Source organism: Pseudochaenichthys georgianus, chromosome 12 (genome assembly GCF_902827115.2).
Source record: "Pseudochaenichthys georgianus chromosome 12, fPseGeo1.2, whole genome shotgun sequence".
Lineage (NCBI taxonomy): Eukaryota > Metazoa > Chordata > Actinopteri > Perciformes > Channichthyidae > Pseudochaenichthys > Pseudochaenichthys georgianus.
Window position 1 is genome coordinate 10,350,313 of NC_047514.1, and position 16,419 is coordinate 10,366,731.

The following is a 16,419-nucleotide window of genomic DNA, read 5'->3' on the forward strand; positions in this document are numbered from 1 at the left end:
GCCAAGATGCCACAATACTGCAGACCAGCTTCCTGTCGAGGGGAAGAATAATGCAGACTTTCCATCCGAGATGCTGATGAGGAGACTAGCGCACACCTTAATTCTGCATTGCTTATTATACAGTCTCCTTTTTCATTGTCAAAGCCCTTTCAGCAAGCAGCTGATGATGGTGCAGCGTGTTACATTATCAGCTTTTGAACATAATTATTATAGTTCTCTTAACATCTCCCAGTAGCACATTTCTGTTAGTTTGTGTGGAAAGTATGAAAGGTGTTGATTGAATACATCACCAATGAAACCAATATAAGATTATTTGTCTCTTTCGAGCCACCCCTGCCTCCCCCTGCCAGGAAATTGTGCGACCTCTGAGGCTTGGATTACCCTGATTACCCTGGCAGGACCTGAGAGAGCAGCTCAAGCCTCGCACAGCTCCCGATCAATGCCCATCGACTGGGCTTTATTTTTGACAAGAGTTACATTACAGTAAATGTGTTTGCTTTGCAGTGGTTCTGCAAACTGCATCGGCAAATACCTTGTTCCATAGATTAGGAGGTGCAGCTGGGGTGTAGAGGTCTGATCCTCTTCAAATGTCTTCCCATAGTATGACACAGCAGATTGCAGCTGTAATGTTGGGTCTATGTCGTGCTGCATCATGATGCAACACGACATAATGTGATGGGAAGGGGCAGGCCGTGATGGAATGTGATAGGGGGATAATGGGATATGATGGATATGATCGGATAGGACAGAGTATGTAATCTAACAGGAGGTCACATTACCCAACCCTGATAAACTACAAAAGCAATGGGACCACTAACTCCAGCAGAGCTAGTGCTACTAACTCTTCATTATGACATCTTGATTAGTCACCCTACTTAAGTGTCAGTTTTAGACATGCAGGTGTATGGGAGATACTTGCGTTAAGCCTTGCGTTTGCGTGCAAATGATAACTGCCACTTGAATCATGCGTCAGTTTAAAGCGTTTGTTGTGAACACCAAAATGAACACAATGCAAACATGAGGTAGAAAAAAAACTATCCCTGGACTAAAGGATTAACTAGGTTACGTAGTACATGTATAAAGACCAACACAGTTTACCTAGGGGGGTTTCGGGGTGAATGGATGGGTCAAACAAACACTGGTCCAGTTTGAAAAAGACTTTACTAACTTCTGTCACAAGCGTAACGCCAACCAATTATCGACGTCTTTGGACTGTCCCATACGGTCGAAATTGGCACTGTCAGCCAGTGCATCAAAAGGTAACACAATGGTGATACAAAATGTGTTTGTTTGTGATGAGTTGCGAGTGAGAACTTGTTAAGTTATACACTTAAAAAGCACAACCCATGCCATTGAACAGACACACTTTATCATGACTTTGTATTGGTACCACCACCACCTGTTGATCAAGAGATTGATACTGGCCAGCATGTGTATCGCATGACCTTTTTGAGCGTACATCTGAATCCTCACGGACACATTAAACAGGGAGCAGTTATCACATATCAATAACTCTAAAAATGTACGTAGAAATGAAAACAAGAAGTCCTTGGAAACAGTATTTTCAACTTCCAGGTGTATTTCCTAATTGAAAACCTAATTGCATATTCTACCGTAATATAGGATTTGAGTAGTACTCTCTGTTCTTTTCTTTGCATCACTTAGAGGTATCTTCCGAGTATTTTAAAGGAATAAAATGTTCCCTTTCTATTATTAAATCCAGGAACACCTCCCAAACTACTCCTCACTCTTTGTGATGGCTTCATCCTTCTATGAATCTATGCAATCTAAGTTCTGTGTCTCCTCTCTTCTCTATTACTCCCAAAGGCCCAGCTCTGACTGTTTTAACACATTAACACTGGGGTAACAGCACTTATTTAATACAAAGCAATTTAACAGTATGTCATTAAAGTTATTAAAGTCATTAAATTGTCAGAGAAAAAAACCCCAGGAAATGAAAGACTTTGAGATGATGTGAAGGAGCTTGTTTGGGGTCATTAGGCTTGCTAACAGTGGAGGGAAGGGGAGGCGAAGGTAATGAAAAGTTAGATGTGTGTCTGCTGCAGTATTTCTTTTATTTATAAAAACACTCCTTATCTCTTTGGTGAGCCAGGAGGAATCCTATAACGTCGTTATTGTCTTATCCTTTGCTACAAACCTTATATATGCACTCTTCTTCTGTTTTTAGAGCAGTGACAGTGCAGCTTTACCGTCCCGCTGCCCTCGCTCTGCCTCTCTGCAGAGAGACAGAGGTAGAGAGACAGAGAGAGACAGAGGGTGTTCAAAACGGGAGAGGGAGGGGGGGCAGAGTTTTTGGGAAACGGGGAAGTGAGCTGCACTGCAGTAACTTGGGCGTTGGCTCGGCCGCGGCAGAGGGGGCAGAGGAGAGAGGGAAACTGAATAAGAGGTGCAGAGGAAGTCTATAAGTACTATATAATATATAATATAATAAACACACTATAAGGGGAGGCAAGAAACTCAGTATTGAGCTTCTTTTTACAGACAGAATATCCTCCAATGTGTTGACAGAAGGACTTGAGTATAGTCAAACACTTGATTTAAGTTCATATCTTACAGGTAAAGTTAGTAGTTATCTGGCTAATTCAAATGTTTTATGCAAAACATAGGATGAGTCCATAAAAAAGTATATGTATTTTAGATCAAACTATAACTTAACAGTATATAATAATCAATTGACAATAATGTACACATCATATAATGTCAAATGTGTATTTGTTTGTAATATTGGCTGATAATGATCTGATTAGCTGAAACTAATTCTACTTGAGGAAACATATTAATCAACCTTTTTACTTGTATTTATGTAAAGGTGTTTTCCCTCCAAAGTGGTTATTATGGATAGTTTGGGTTGCTGAGGATTTATGTCATTTGCTAAGGCTTACAATTACCTATATCTGAACAACTTATATTTCCTCTTTTTGTTTTATGTTGTCACAATAACATACTTCAAATAATGCATTATTGCAATTACATGCAGACTGTTTATACTTTTTGTTGTTGATAAAGTGTAAAGTGGGAAAAATGTTGGTTTAGGCGAAAATATCAAAGTTAGAAAACAGATACAATTGAGTGTGACTTAAAATAACCACTGAGCCCTATTTCATAGCTAAATTCATTGTTTAAACTGTTGTTGCTGCTTTTTTCTTTTTAATACAGTTCATTGTGTTTTTATCTGTCAGTTACATCTCAAGTATCAAGTGATATTTAAGTGTTAGCATACCTTCATACCATTGTTTGGTGCTTGATGCAAACGTCTAAAACATGTTATACTTGTGTATTCTTCTGTACACACACAGTGGATTAGCTGGACTTCCTTTTCTGCTGTGTCATTGTTTGCCATTTTCACATTTTGCAACAACTATAACAACCAGCTTTTGTCAGAACATTAAACATGACAAAAAAGCAACTCTACACACAGAAAATGCCCCCAACAAATGTCCTTCTCTGATATTGGTTTTCTCTCTTTGCTACCTTTGTATCCCTCTCACTTGCATCCCCCTGTCTCTGCCTCATTTCTTTGAAAAGTGAACACGGCTCTCCTGGTAGTAAAAGCAATGCCGATATAAATGACTCCCCGTCTCTTGCACCAAATGACCTCCCTGCAGACACAGCACATTTTCCTGGCTCAAGGAGAGAGGGAGGATTACGGAAAAGAAAAGAGGAGGAACGGATAAAGACTGAGAGGCTGAAAAAGAGGGAGTCAGAAATTGAGATGGAAAGAGAGGTAGCAGGGGAAAGGAGAGAAGGACAAGCAGGCAATATGAGGGGGGGGGGGTAAAAAAAAAAACAGCTTACGGTAATAAACATTATATTGCCCGTTCTTAAAGTGGGTTGGATGATAAAGGAGCTGCTGCACATTAGGCTTTATGAATTACAACATGGCAGCTGCACTCAAATGACCTGCCGCTGCGAGTGCTAAGGATGTGTCCTCATGTGCCAGGGATTCTGGGCCCCATGAAAAGATATCACATTGGTTACTTAAACATTTTTTTCTTAATGTTCTAAAATAGTTTGGGCCCCTGTCAGTCACGGGCCCTTAGAATCGTCCTAACCTTTCACCCCCTTACGGCGCCCCTGCCTAGCATATACACTAGCAAGCATGACCTGTATATAATAACATAGGAATCAAGGATGGACTGCTGATGATTATTATAATTCATGTCCATTATATAGAGTCCAGTAACCCAATTTCAGTTGTTGCAAAGTCAAACATTTGTTGTTTTAATTACAACTCCACCATCTGTTATAAATGCATTCCCCTTGTCTCTTCTTTCCATTTCCAATGATTGGTCATGACCTTTCGTTTTTGTAACTGTTCTCTTGGCCTAACATAATTAAATACATACATTTAAGTAATCAAACATATCTAATTAACTACACTAAAGTATGTTTATCCACTAAGTACTTAGTTCAGACTTGCTTTATCAAATTACCAAAAAGAAACAACAAAATTACTAAAAAGGACTATAAAGAGGGATACAAGAAAAATAAAAAAACTTAAAATTGCCAAAAAGAAACACCAAAATACAACGTGAGCAAAAAGAGACAGAAAAAAGAAAAAATTAGCGTTTTACTAAATTACATTAAGAATATACATCCAGTATATAATAAGTATGTACAATGTATCACTGTGTACATGATATCAATTGACCTTGTGATGTTTTGTAACCTAAATATTGGTGAGGCAAATCACTACAAAATCAGAGCATGAGAGTTCAATTTCTAACATATAATAACATTACCTGCCAAAAATAATGTAAACCTGTAAAACAAAAAAATAGGATGACATCAACACTCAAAATTGCTTCTGTCATATCTGAGTTTTGTAGTACCTTCGGTGTAATGCAGAACTGAAACACACACACACACAGCTGTGATACCAAACACCTGAAATCTAATATGTCAATTGATACAACAGTGAATGAAGGCAAAGCAAACGGTTTCACTTGTACATCTCGTCTGTTATTTCCAAAATACTATATTTGTCAGATAAACTTCCACCGGAAAAGGTGAGATTTTTAAATCGGCTAAAACTCAAATGTACTCATATTTGTGTTTCCTGTGTGAACTGTTGTTGATGCAGTCGATTACAATTCAGGGTTTACACCAGTGGGGCCCGAATGCATCAAACCTGCTTCACCACTGAATGTGCTTCTTAAATATTAATGAGAGCTGTGGTTAGAATTGTTCTGTAAATATAAGAGCCACAAAAGTATATATGGCAACGCACTTCCTTTCGTAGAGCATTAATGTAGATGGACAGGTACATATGGTGGTACACAAGCTGGTATAAACATGTCACACACTTCCTGGTACATAAATAACGCATGCATTATTTTCCTGGAGGCTCCGATGTATTCAGTCATGACTCATCGAAATGTCTAAATGTGTATCTCCTTATTAATATATTCTCATTCAAACTTCACTAAGACTTTGAAGAGAAAATTCTGAGAAAAAATCATGTTCGAGAGACAAACAAAACAATGGAACAAAGAAGAAAGAGATTTGGGACTAGAAGTAACTTTGTGCTTGTTCTGCAGGGGAACATGTGCCACACCCAAAATGCAAAAGCCCCCCTACCCCCTCATCCCCCTGTGCCTCTATAGAGGAAATATGCTGATGAAGCTGGGAGGTCTCTCATGGTTTCAGAAGAAGAAGTATTTTGGCTTTTTCTGAGACATCAGAGTGAGTCAGAGAGCCCGCGGGGTGGGGTTCGGGGGCTGTGATATTTCATCTCTGACAGTCTGAAGTGTACTTGCTTTTATAGAGTACATTCTCAAAAAGATGTCTCTGTTCGGGTTGTCCAACTCTAGATACTGCATCCTACTGTCCTGAGTTTATTAAAGTTCTTTCTGTGTTTGTGGGAACTTCTTGGAATGCCGTGTTTAGTCAAATTAGTATTTGGAAAACCCTCTGGACTCTTAGCAAACTATTTACTGTCAAACTGCTTTCATTTTATCACCCTCTATACACATGTGCCATGTAGTTATTCTTAAACCATTCACTGAACTGCTGCAAAATAACAAGTGTCCTGGCCTGAATTAGACTTATGTTTCCTATCTTTTATTTGTTTAGCCTGTAAAGCATGCTCTAGCAGCACTTTTATACAGTGGTAGATTAAGATCTTTTTTTCCAGAGTAAAAGTAATACCTCAACATAGAAATACCTATACCCACGGGCGGTGGTGGCGAAGTCGATAGGGACTTGGCTTGACAACTGGAAGGTCACCAGTTCAAGTCCCGGCAAGACCAAGTACTACCGAGGTGTCCCTGAGCAAGGCACCGTTTCCCACACTGCTCCCCGGGTGCCGTTCAAAATGGCAGCACACTGCTCCTAACACTAGGATGGGTCAAATGCAGAGAAACAATTTCCCCACGAGGGATTAATAAAAGTCCATTTTACTAGCCCATTTGGCCCATTGTAAAATAAATCTGTATTTGTTACATGAACAATGAATAATTATTACATTACATTACATGACATTGCATTTAGCTGACGCTTTTATCCAAAGCGACTTACAATAAGTACATTCGACCAGGAAGACACAACCTTGAAGAAAACAGAATTATAATTTAATAATATATGTGTTTATCACTTGAATGATTTAGCTGGTAAAGAAAGAGCTGTATTTTACTCTGGGTAGCTTGTGAATGTAAGGGATCAATAAAGTATTATCTTAATCTGCTATAATACAAATACATCTTTTGTTGATTATACTTTGTATTAGTTATATCCATCTTAAAAGTGACTAAATATGAGTTAAACACAGTGTAGTAAAAAGCTATAATGTTTGATTCTCAATTGAAGTGAAGTGTAAGTAAAGTAGCAGTATAGTCACAGTACAAATACCTCCAAATATTACTAATTAAATGCAAATGTAGTTACTAGCACTGCACATTTTATTGAAGGTTTTATCGTGTTTCTTTCTCTGAAGGACTATATACTACGCTCACTCGCTTTAACAGCATGCTGCAGATGTTCTCCCGCAGTCTGTGTCAGTTTCATGAAATATGCAGAGTCAAGCCTCGTCATTGCCATTCAGTCGGGGGGGATTTCGTGACTCTGAGCCTCATGACCCAAACCAAAAGGACGGCTCACTCAACCGTGGTACTACACTCTGTTCAGCCTGACTGCCTCACACCACCGTTTGTAGTGTAAAAAGCAAGTTTGGTGGATTATTGAGAAAAAACGACAATCGGCATGCTGGGAATTTCTCCAAATGATATCAATATGTTGTTTCTGCAAGGGTTATTAAAGGACTCATCCCTGATGCTATGTGCCAAAGCATGCCCATGAACCTACAGTACATTAGGGTTATGTGGTTAGGTTTGTATTGGGTTTATCATACTGTAGCTGTAAGTAATGTCCATGCTGTATTTCCTGCCTCTGCCAAATATGTAATGGACATATATCTAATGTTTCTGTACCTAACCTAATTTACAACAACGTCTTTAATAATGAACCATCACCATTATGTAGATTCTGTGATGAAGAGGAGGAAGACCAGATGCATTTGTTTTTTTTACTGTCCATATGTTACAAGTCTAAGATTCAAAATTGGCTAAAGCGACTCAATATTGATTTATTTATATTTTTCAATATTTTATCAGGGCTTCTAGATGAAAACAGTATACAGATAATAAATACAATTATTCTTCTGGCTAAAATATGTACATGTATTTTATAACTCAATCAAGGATCTAATATGTTATCTAATATATCATATTCTAATCACTTGTATACTGTATAGACTCTTATTGCACTATTTTTCTTTTTCTATTTACTTGCGCTATTTTGTTGTTTTTTTTGTTTTATTGTGTTGCACTGTTGGAGGAGCCTGTGACCTAAGATGTTCATCGTCATGACTACACTGTAGCTATGTAGATTGAAAATACAATTTATTTTGGAAAAATAAATGCCACAAAAAATCAAAGGGCGGCTCAACACACCATTAAAAGGAAACCAATTAGCTCTAACGAAGAGTGGGACATAAGGAACAATACAAATGGTTGGATTGTAATGTGTGTTTTTGGTTGTATTGGGCTGTAATTTGCAGTAACTCACACACATTAAAGCACAAAAGTCTTACTTTGTGAAGTGATTTTGTTTATTTTGTTCTCATATCAAGTGTCTCATTAACGCTTTTTCGAATGTTTAATAATAATAATAAGTTGGGGTTCTGTTGCAGAATGGGGAAACATATTAAGACTTTGTTGTCCCTGAAGAGAAATCTTGCTAACAATGAAACACAGAGCAGTATAAATTATAATAAAACCTCTGATTTATACAAGACATTGAAATGGAATTCACCACGGCGAAGCAGGGTGTGACTGCAGGAGTTGGCTTAAATAAAAAATGACAAGCAGTAACTTCAAGGGTTTTGTTGTGTAAGAAGAGCAGAGCTGATGCACCGTGCTGATGCAAGGCTCCAACTGCATGAGTCATCTCCATTAGGGAAGCACCCAAACCCCCCCCTGCCTCCTCCTCCTCTTCCTCCTCCCTTCACCCTTTCCTGCGTCTCACGAAATGCGTCTCGACTGCATTTCATGATCGTTTTTCTTTAGAGTAAGCACACTGATCAGCTATATAAAAAAAGCAAGCATATATTAATGTATATTTCAGTGTCTCTGAACTCTGTATTCGAGGATGCTTTGAAATAGTTCAGTTTGTTTATTTGCAAAACCGTGCAAAAAATCTTTAATACACTGAGTGGTCGTTTGTAATTTGCTGGGAAGCCATTAGTAGAATGCACATATATTCAGCAAATGGGTTGAGAATGTGTTCATTTATATGCAAATAAGGAAGATTAAGAGATACACATACAAAAAGAGAGGAAAGAGGAAAGAAAAGAGGAAAGGAACAGAGACAAAGGTAGAGGGACAGCTAGAAACGTTTCTACTTTAACCTTCATCTCTCGCATAGAGCACAGCCACCATGGGGAAAGCTGTCAGTCATTAGCTTGAAAACTCAACTGGAAACACACCCACACAGCGCACTTGTAAGGGTACTCAATGTCATAATGCGTTCCCTTCCCCAACAAATGTTAAAGCTCAAGCAAAGTCTTAGCCCTCAAACAGCCCACAACCTCTCAGACACATGTGCATTTAGACATGTTTAAAGAAACAAGGCTTAAAATGACACATTTTCTAACCCAAACTTTGAACATTACAACAACATGTTTCTTACGAGATTCCCTAACATTAAGAATATTAAAACGTAAATAAAACTATATTGTCATTGCACAAGTGGTATTATCCAAACCCTGTTTCCTATATAATTACGACCCAATGAAACGAAAGGTTCTCAATTACTTTTGAGAAAAAACTATTTTGTCCCCAGATCCAAAGGCCGCAGTTTTGAAGGGGCCCTATTGTGCACATTTCAAGCTTTCATGTCTTTATTGTTCTCATACTGCCTGTGCTGCAGCACCTCTTTTCACCCTCTGTCTGAAACCAGAGCCCAGTCTGCTCTGATTGGTTAGCTGGTCGGCTCTGTTGTGATTGGACAACCGCTTAGAGATGTCCCGCCCCTTAACGTACAATGTGTTGAAGCGCTAGCCAATATATTTCAAGGGTGTTACATAGTGATGTTGCGGAAGTAAACAATGAAGGAGAGAAACTCCCTTTGGAGGAAACTTCTGGATTCTAGCCTTTGCACACCACTTACACAAACCTAGCCTCTGTGCAATTGAAGGTCCTACCTACAGCCAGTGCTATCTTTTCTAACCGTGTCCTTGATCTATGTATCCTGTATATAATCAAATCATCTCATTTGATTGCTTCTGTGGGAGCTCTTTTGCATGATATATCCCCCTGTCCTTCCCTTTTGTTTCCAGCCTGCCTCTGGAGTCATCAATAAGGGTTTAACTGGTCTTATGAGTCATTGAAGAGGTTGTGACAAATCTATAGCTATGTAGATACGAGTACTTACAGTATGGAGTGCAACAGGTTGACGCTGTAGGCACAGACCATCCCCTTCACTGTAATGCTGCAGCAACAGATTCAGTTACGTAAGGAGCTTCTAACGGATAGTCGAAATCTAAACACGCACACACCTACTAACACCCACCTTTCTAAATCTCAATGCCTCTCCCTTTCAGCCTCTTTCTCTCCATTCTCTCTCTCCACCCCCTCCCTCTTCTCTCCCTCCCTCTTTCAGCTGTATCATGATTCTGCAGCTCAACCTCTGCAGCATGACTCCACTTTCCTCTCTGCGCGGAACTCTGCCTCTCCAGCAGCTCATTGACGAGTCAGAGACATACTGGAATAACAGGAGGTAGACCTAATACACACTCACACAAACACACACATGGCCTGTTTTACCAAATGCACAAACAACACACCCACACTATGACATTAAGTGGTTCTTTTAGGAGCCCAGGCAGTTTAATTCTTCCTTGTTGCCGTCATTACAGCTCTTTAAAGATACCCTCGCACATAAATCAGACAGAAATAGTCCATACTAAAAAACATACAGCTGTTCCACTGGAGTTATTATGGGTGAAAAAAGACTGGTTGTATGCTTCAGCACCACATAAACTACATTTTTGTGCAGCCTTCTACAAAATGTTACCTCCCCTGGTATTCATGATTTATATTGAAGCAGCTGCTGTCACGACTCAAAGGAGAATAAGTGTGTTCCAAGGTTTCAAGAGCATGCCGGCACAAAAGAGTTCCTGAAAGCCAAAAGCCAAGGCAAGAAAAATAACATATTTTAAATTAAAAAAGCAATTCTGTTCAGAAAGAGATATATGAACCATTGGACTGACTACAAACAACCCAAAGATTGAAGTTTAACATCTTGAATGGAAATTCCTTCCTGACAATAAGTTTGAAAACTGTCCAGATAAAGCATTCCTCTCTCATGCTTTATAAGTAACAAATCAAATGTTCCCTAACCCTAAGTCCCTCATCTTGGTGTCTTTTGTAATGGGACCCCTAATTTTTAAGAGATACCAAATATTCTCTGAAAATGTATCTGTACATTTTTTGTAGAAGCTGGTTCAAACAACTATGTTTTGGCCCTTTTAGGAGAAAAGAGGTCAATGCTAGCAGCTCTGAGAGGCTAACACGCTAATAATGAGAGTTGCAATGTGTTAGCGTGTTAGCATGCTTCCACTTACTGACTAACTGTAGCACCTGATCAGCAGAATTGCGTTAGTTCTTCAGGTATTTTTGAAAAAAGTGTTTGGGGACAATTGGTTTGGGGGGAACTCATTCTGTGGGTGTCAGAACTTGAACCCTTTCCCAGTGTGTTTTCAATTCATGGAAGTTTATTGTAGCATGTTAGTCGACTAGAAATGTCCTGTTCAGCGTTGGGCTGTACTAACTCCACCCTCCATGTTCACTGCTAGTTTTAAAATAAACAATATGGCAAAGGTAAAAAAAAAAAAAGGGGCAACGTCTGTAAAAGCAGACTTTAGGCCAGGGGTGTCAAACTCAATTTCATCGCGGGCCACATTCGCATAAAGGTTGCACTCAAAGGGCCGGTTGTAACTATATAAATATATAATATATATAAAATAATGTATTATATTACATTATTGCCTCTGAATTGGATTATTATCGGATAGGATAATAACTTAGTAATTAACTACGTCTGAAAACAGAAGTCCAGGGCAAATAATTGCAAGTCTCTTCAGTGCGCATGTCACAAAACGAGATGCATTGTGGGACATGTAGTTTATGGGCAACCTGCTTCTGTAAAGTGGCATGGAACCGTATAATAAAAGTATTATATTCTTTGCAAGCTCTTGCGGGGCCACATCAAATGAAGTCGCGGGCCGGATTTGGCCCCCGGGCCTTGAGTTTGAGACCCCTGCTTTAGGCTTATAAAAATTTGATCTCATCTGTCAACCAATGGATGACGTCAAAGTGACTACGTCCACTTATACAGTTTATGGTCCAGTGTCTCGACCAAAGTCATGGACCTGCTGACATGGCCAGGCTTTTTGCACTTGTCTGTGTTCATATAGCATTACCTCAAATCAAATATCTCCATTTTCCAGGAGAGGCTGATTCATCTTTGATTTTTACCTTAAAACTGTTAATCACATCTAAAACACCACAATTACTGAAACAACACTTAGGTAAATAGTTTTACCATTTTTTACATTCAGGTACTCTCCAAGAGCTGCTGACTCATATCAGAAGGATTAAGGTGAGTCATCATCCAACTTGAACAAACACAGCCTGAACAGTTTGAAGAGTTTATTTCTTACCCATAGTATAAATATAATTTTCTGACAGTTTTCAGCATCATTATATAAATCTAATGAGACAAGTGCTCACAGAAACATGACTCAGCATCTGACAAGTGTTGAATGCAGAAGAGTAATTTATGTTATGCATCTCAGCCCACGACCGCACTTGCCTTTGTCTGGCACATCAAAGAAATATGCATTCCTTGAAGAACTGGCACTGAATATCCGATTCACAGAGGGCATGGCATTAAAATGTCTAACAAATGATGGAGGAAGATAGGGACATAAAAATAGACACAGTGGGGCTGCTTCTGAATGAGTGGAGACGGAAGGGGGGCGGGGGTTGCAGAGAAGGACGATGGTGAGAGGCTAAATGAAGACGTTACAGGATAGTGGAGATAGATAGATGGAAAAAACTGCAATATGATGCATGATCGAGGGAGAACAATAGGTCCTATAGAAGGCATTCATTCAGACTGCAACTTTCTTTCTTTGTAGCAAACTGTCAGGCCATATAGCCAGGGGCGGTTCTAGGGGGGGGGGGCAACGGGGGCCAGTGCCCCTCTAACACTGACTTTGTCCCCCTGAAAATAAAAAGTTTATGATTAAACGATTTCTTGGACGGAATAGGCGGAACTAACGTTATTTGTCATTCGAGACGGACCCATTAGAGCGTAAAAACTGTAACTATGAGTATATGAAATATGTGCACTGAAACATGGAGGCGTGTGGCGCAGTGGATAGAGTGTTGGTGCTCGGATCAAGGGGTCACAGGTTCAAACCCCACTGCAGTCAGCATGTTGTTGTGTCCCTGGGCAAGACACTTCACCCCAAATTGCTCCTGTGGGGATTGCCCACAGTATTGATGTATCGCTTTGGATAAAAGTGTCTAACAAGTAACATGTAATGAGACAAATACCAATAACTCTATATTAAATATATATATATGAAAATAACTGGCCCCAGCCTGGCCCCCCCCAGAGAAATTGGTCTAGAACCGCCACTGCATATCTATATGATATGATTTTTGATTTTGCGAACGTAGAGGGAAAGCAGACATTGATGAAATAATGAACCAGGGGTCTCACAGTGTTACCTCTCAGAGGGGTAATTCACTTTGAACTGCTGATCGTTCACTTCCTCCCCGTGAGAAAAGCTGCTGATTTTAGCTTTAAATGTGTTTAACAAATACTTCATCTACAATGACAGTTTAAATATCAATACCTCATCCAGTGTTACCTTGAATTGTGGAAGAATACATTGCCTTCGTGGTGAACAAGGCATTCAAATAAAGAGACAATTCTTCGTGGATTGAAGTATATGGGGGCTGCTTTAAGAACAGCAAAACTATTTCATATTTTACAAACTTTTACTCATGTCTCATTTATACAGTCGGTGCAGGATTACTTCCCAAACATATCCAAATGTCGTAAAAATAAAGCATGTTTTTGGGAAGAGAGTATACAACTGTGTGAATGAAACTTGTATTATATTGCTTTTTGATTCTTCTTTTATAGTGGAGGCGTTATGCAAAAGTTATATTCAGGAATTCAAGGTTACATGGGCTGAATAATTCTTCAAATCTCATTGTAAGGGAAGAACTTGTCAGAATATGTGATAGAAAGAAATTGAAAGGAACTGATTCGATGTGTGTGTTTATGACAGCGTGTGCATGTTCAACATGTGTGTGATCCTTCCTTTTTGTTCTCCAATGACCCTGATGGACTGCATCAACAAAAGCTTCCTGCAACACCATGCAGGATCCTCCTCAGGTCGCTTTATTTGCCAAGCACAACATGTGTGAATGGATTAGTCCGGATGATTGGGGAAGGTACATATTGATAACTAACACAGACACACCATACATGCTGACATGGATGGTTAAGAGACACCAGGGGCTCACATAGCGAAGAACAGGGCTTTACATATAAAGGGTTAACAATAAAATCAATGTACAGTAAAAACTCATGGCAGACTTTGTTAGATGTGTGGCTGTGTAACCTGCTGTGTGTGTGTGTGTGTGTGTGTGTGTGTGTGTGTGTGTGTGTGTGTGTGTGTGTGTGTGTGTGTGTGTCATAACTTTTTTCTGGACCTTTGCCAGCCATTCTCCCTGTGCGAGGAGTATGTGGAACAGTATTATTTATGTTGCTATTTAAACGTCCACTGAGAATCACATATGCCTGATTCACTCACATGCAGGTACTGTACGCACGCACGCACACACACACACACACACACACACACACACACACACACACACACACACACACACACACACACACACACACACACACACACACACACACACACGCACGCGCACACACACACACACACACACACGCATGCGCGCGCACGCACACACACGCGCACACACGCACGCACGCACACACACACACACACACACACACACACACACACACAGTGGAGGAGAGAGCTACTGATGCATTGCAGATAAACTGCAGGTTCTTGTATAACCCCTCCCTTTCTCTCCACCCATGCTGTAGCCCTGCCACTACTTATGACATCATCACTGCCTCCACACTTCCCACAGACATCGCCCCACCTTGCTTACCTCATCATCTGAGTCTCTTCACCTTACACCCCCCACTCATTCATCCACAGCCTGCAGAGCTTTGACCTTTGCAGTCTGTAAGTCTTACAGCAAGCTCCATTACAAACTTTTCTCATATATCACAAATGACTCTCACAAACATTTCAATTGGCACACGCTTTTTTTTTTACTAAAAAAGGTGATGTTTTGGGTACTTTCTGACTAACAAATCTATATGACAAGCTATCTATAAAGCTATAATGCTCATTATAAGTTGGATTTGTTAGGCTTCGAATACAGGTTTTATTTAAAGCTATACTCAAATCTTTACTCGTAGTATAATTACGCTTTCCTATGGAAGTATATAAGTGAGTGTCCTGTAAGGATCAAAAGTGCTATTTTTGGAAGATATTGCCTCATCCAGAGTGTTTTTGCATTATTGGATTATAATTATGTCAGATGCATTTTCGTGTTTGTGATGCTGTATTTTGTCAAAGTGGAGCTAATTATCTTTCACTACTTATTTACTTTTGTCTATAAAATATCATTACATTTTAGTGGTTGATCATGTTTTCTATATAACATTACTTATCTGTGAAGTAACTTGTTTTAGATTTAGAGTTTAGATTAATTGAATGCAGTGAAAAGTAAGTAAGTCAATTACCTGAAAGTGTACATGATTATAGTACTTGAGTACATGTTAATGTAGGTTGTGTACTTTCCACTATTGAGAAATATAACATTTCTTGCACTTTCTTGGTTCGGGTCTTCTCATTGGATTTATATGAATGACAAATGTTGTAGATTGTGACATTTTTGGATATAAACTAAAGCTTGAAAGTTATTGGGATTTGACCAATGCTTGGCTGTACAACCTAAGTTTGTAATGCATCATGATAACTGGTATAATAAGCTTGGATTCCCATACATCCAATACTCCTACTGTAGACATACATATACGCTTTTTTTACATAGGCATTATAATCTTTAATTTCTGAAGGTTCAGTGTCATGTGACATCCTGCACAGAGATTTCCCTGGCAGGCATGTGCCTCAGCAGAGCTATGAAAGCCTCTGGTAATGAAAAGTGAAATCAATATACAACGGACCTCAAGTGGGAGCTGAACATGCAATAATCTAAATCCTTCACTGTCAAGCCCCCGAAGTGCACACACATGCACAAACGCGTGCACACACCAAAGCAAACGGGTGCAAAATCTGTTATAGAAAATGGTTCAGAAACATAATGCTAACTTAGCGTTAACTCTAATGCTTTCACTCTGTAATACATCAATAAAGATGACCAACAGGAAGTGTACAATGCCTCTGGTGTAATGGTGCATCGGGACGTGTTACGACCTTGGTGTTTAAGCACTGTTTCCTGTGAAGGACATCTCCGTGACAACAGCTTGTGGTTAACTGAAGGAATGTGATGCTATAGGCGTAGCAGATGGTTGCTAGTGGTGTAGAGGGGCGGGGAAAGGGATCATGTTATTGTGGTGAACAAGAGAAGATAAATGGTGACTGGGAGCCAGACAGGGTGAGGGAGGAAATACAGAGGAGGGAGGAGAGAGAGAGGGAGGGAAGGAGGGAGGGAAGGAGAGAAGGAACTGAGGACAGATGGAAAGAAGAGGACGGGATAGCAT